Source organism: Pistacia vera, unplaced genomic scaffold (genome assembly GCF_008641045.1).
Source record: "Pistacia vera cultivar Batoury unplaced genomic scaffold, PisVer_v2 Contig438, whole genome shotgun sequence".
NCBI classification, from domain to species: domain Eukaryota; kingdom Viridiplantae; phylum Streptophyta; class Magnoliopsida; order Sapindales; family Anacardiaceae; genus Pistacia; species Pistacia vera.
In genome coordinates, this window is record NW_022196266.1 from 454,095 (window position 1) to 457,536 (window position 3,442).

The following is a 3,442-nucleotide window of genomic DNA, read 5'->3' on the forward strand; positions in this document are numbered from 1 at the left end:
CTTGTAGAATTAAAACACAGATTTATAAATATGCCTCTTGCAGAATTATTATATTTAGAAAATGCATCAGCCCTTATCTTTCCAATTACTTAGCATGTTTATGCATGGATATNCTAATAATCTTTACCAAATTGTAATTACTTTCAAATCTTAGCCATTGGTGCAAGATACTCTATCCATCTCACTATGCAAATATCCATAAGCCTAAACATCATACATATTGGAATATCTATATTTCTAATAAAGATGCAAGGTATAGTTCAAATGGTCCACTATTAAAAAAAAAAATAATAATTAAAAAAAAATAAATAAATAAAGGCTTAAGGTTACATACGCAAACAATTCATCAAAGTTGAGACTTGCATTTGCGAACTTAGGAATGATTTTAGGCCTTTGCATAGGAATTAACAAGCAACTTCCGATTTCACACATAATGGAAGTCCAATAGCAATTCAACCACAACATTTAGTTTTGGAAAAAAAACAATGTTCAAACTATATAAGCATAAGAGTTGCGTATTGAAATCAATACAATTTAGACCCAACACATGGGTTTGAGCCAACAAAATGAGTACTCAACTCATCAAAGCCACATCCCAGGCAAAATGCGTGGAACAAAAAGTCTCCAATAGCCATGCAAATTGGAGCTTCATATATTAGTAGAATAGTAAGCGTAGAGGAGCCTTCAGCTGGGAAGACAACAACATCATCAGTAACACCTTGCAAGATTCTCGGGTGGTTGACAAGGTCTCCAGCTATGAGTTGACTTAGTGGAAGGGAGTGCTTGATTGAAAGGTGGCTGAGCTCTGTGGTGGTGGACGTTGCAGATGGCTAGACAGCGGCGAGATTCACTACAAGAAAAACTACATTCTGCAACCAATTTTTTAGCAACTAACCAGAATTAGTTGCAAAAAGGCTACATTTACCTACTAAATTGTCATTAATCAGGCAAAGAGCGACTCAATTTTGGGGTCCACATATTTCAACTTTTGGCGTCTAAACTTAATGTTCTGCAACTATTTTGTTAGTTGCAGAACAAATTGTTTTAGTGACTAATAAATTTAGTTGCAATTTTTTGTGGGCCATTTTTCCCTCCATAATTTGACAATTTGCATCTAAAATATTTTATTTTGCATCTACATTATTAGTTACAAGAAACATTTTTTTGCAACTACTCGTTAGTAGCTAAATTAGTTGCGATTAATTAAGAATGTATTAGTAACTATTATGATTAGTTACAGAAAAATTAAATTACCAAAATATCCCATATTTGGACAATAATTACAAGGGTCCCCGGGCATTTTTAGCAATAAATATTTGTGTTCATATTAACAATAGTTGCAAAAAATTATATACAACAACTAAATTCAGTTTAGTTGCCAATTTAAGTTGAAAAATTCATCTTCCCCCCAAATTATTTGTTCCCGCTAGTCTTGCAACTATAATTAATTATTTCTTGACTAAAAATTTAGTTGCAAATTGATGTGTTTGTAAAATATAATTATATTTAAAAATTAAATAACTAATTACAAGTCTTATTTTTAAAGTTATTTACAGAAAAACTAACCTATATAAAGCAAGCATTTCCCCAGATTCTCAATCTTCTCCACGCAAATCCCTACCTATTTCCCCAAATTCCCAATCTCATAGCCTAACTCTTCTCTTCTCCACGCAAATCTCTACCTATTTCCCCAAATTCCCAATCTCATAACCTTACCTACCTCTTCTCTTCTCCTCTCCACGCAAATCCCTCCCTGTTTCTCCAAATTCCCAATTTCTTCTCCACGCAAATCCCTAGCGATTACCCTAATAGAAGAAGTTTCAGTTGGTGCTCATTTGATGGATTGATGAATCACGTCAGACTTGGTATGTATGTGTAGGAAACTGGTAACATACTATTTATAGGTGATTTTGAGAAAGATCATGTTTCTCTCATACCGTTTCTTGTTTACAGTAATTTGTGTGTTGATTAGTAAATTACGTTTTTATATTTGATGGAATATATTTGATTTATGATGGAAAACCCACCTTGTTTTGACAGAATATTTGAACGAAAAATCAAAGGTTCTTTCAGAGATGGAAACGAAGGAGTGGTATCAGAGATGGAAGAGCTGCCCAAGACTATCGTGCGCAGAGTGGTTAAGGATAAGCTCATGAGTGTTCACCCATACCGACATCACCGTCAACAAAGACTCCCTTCTCGCTTTCTCGGAAAGCGCCCCTATCTTTATCCACTACCTCTCCGCCACGTAAGCAATAACCACCATCTCATTGTTTCAACTCACTATTTAGAGTTTTTATATTTACTTCTTAGGTGAATCTTGGATATTTTGAAATTTATCGCAAAAGTTCAATTTTTTTCTTCGAAAGTTGATGATTGAAGGTTTGTCAAGTGGGTATTGGTTAAATTAAGTTAACTGCTTGGGATTTGATGACTATATGGAAGCTCTTATGTGGTTTTTGCAACATGACGTTGTGTTAGTACAAATTTTTTGTTAAGAGAATTTGCGTATGAATTTTTGTTGTGACTAGTGTTTTGGGGTGAAAATTACTTGCAGGGCTAATGATATATCAGAGTCAAGAGGCAAACTATTAATGCTGATGATGTATTAAAAGCAATTGAAAATTGATTTCCTGAGTTCGTTGGCCCTCTTAAAGCTTCCCTTGATGGTTAGTCAATATTTGAGTTTTAATTTTCATCCATGCCTTTCCATGCTAGTCATTTTTGTAGTCTGAAAAGAGAAGGAAATATTAGGATTTCTGGCCTATTTCAGTCCATGTTTATTTTTTGTCGGATTTACTCATATATGATTTACTCTAGTTTATCAGGTTTAATAAGAATGGTCAATGAGAAAGTAGGAAATGAAACAATGTTCAATCAAAAGAATTGATTCTAGAGAATTCTCTGGAAGAAACTTGTGCTCAGACTTTTGTTGAAGTATAAGTGTTAGACTATTTCTTCTCATTAGCGGCATTTATATAACAAAATTTGAAAAAAGCCTTCATAGTATTGAAGAAAGGTTTCCTATTGGCAATCATATTGATTCTTCCATTTGATGTCTATTCTTTATTCTTCTCAATATGTAAATGTTTGAATTAAAAAGAATGTTATACACATAACAATTACTTGCATGTACATAGAACTATAGCTCTCACAATTCCCCCTATTAACCCTTGTCTTAGGCAGGAAATTATCAACAGGTATACAAACACATGACAAATTGATGCCTATCTTTACTATACCTTCTCAATATGGTTTGCGAAGGTTTCCTTTTCTTCAGTTGGAAAGCTCCTGAGTTGGAAAAGAGGAAATGTTAGTTAAGAATAAACTTCAATTGCCATTTTCCTATTTACTACTTTAGGTGGTCTTTTCTTCAAACACTTGTTCTACATCTTTATCATTTGATTTTCTCATTCTTTGTCCTGCATTCTTGTATAGATTA

The 3,442-nt window shown here is 33.4% G+C and overlaps 1 long non-coding RNA gene across 1 annotated transcript; it reads left to right on the forward strand.

The window, feature by feature from the left end:
• The first annotated feature begins 1,626 nt into the window (after positions 1-1,626).
• Positions 1,627-2,571, forward strand: LOC116144121. Its single transcript, XR_004130217.1, has 3 exons — positions 1,627-1,865; positions 2,041-2,248; positions 2,558-2,571. It is a non-coding gene; the product is annotated as an uncharacterized LOC116144121 (long non-coding RNA).
• Positions 2,572-3,442: the final 871 nt, after the last annotated feature.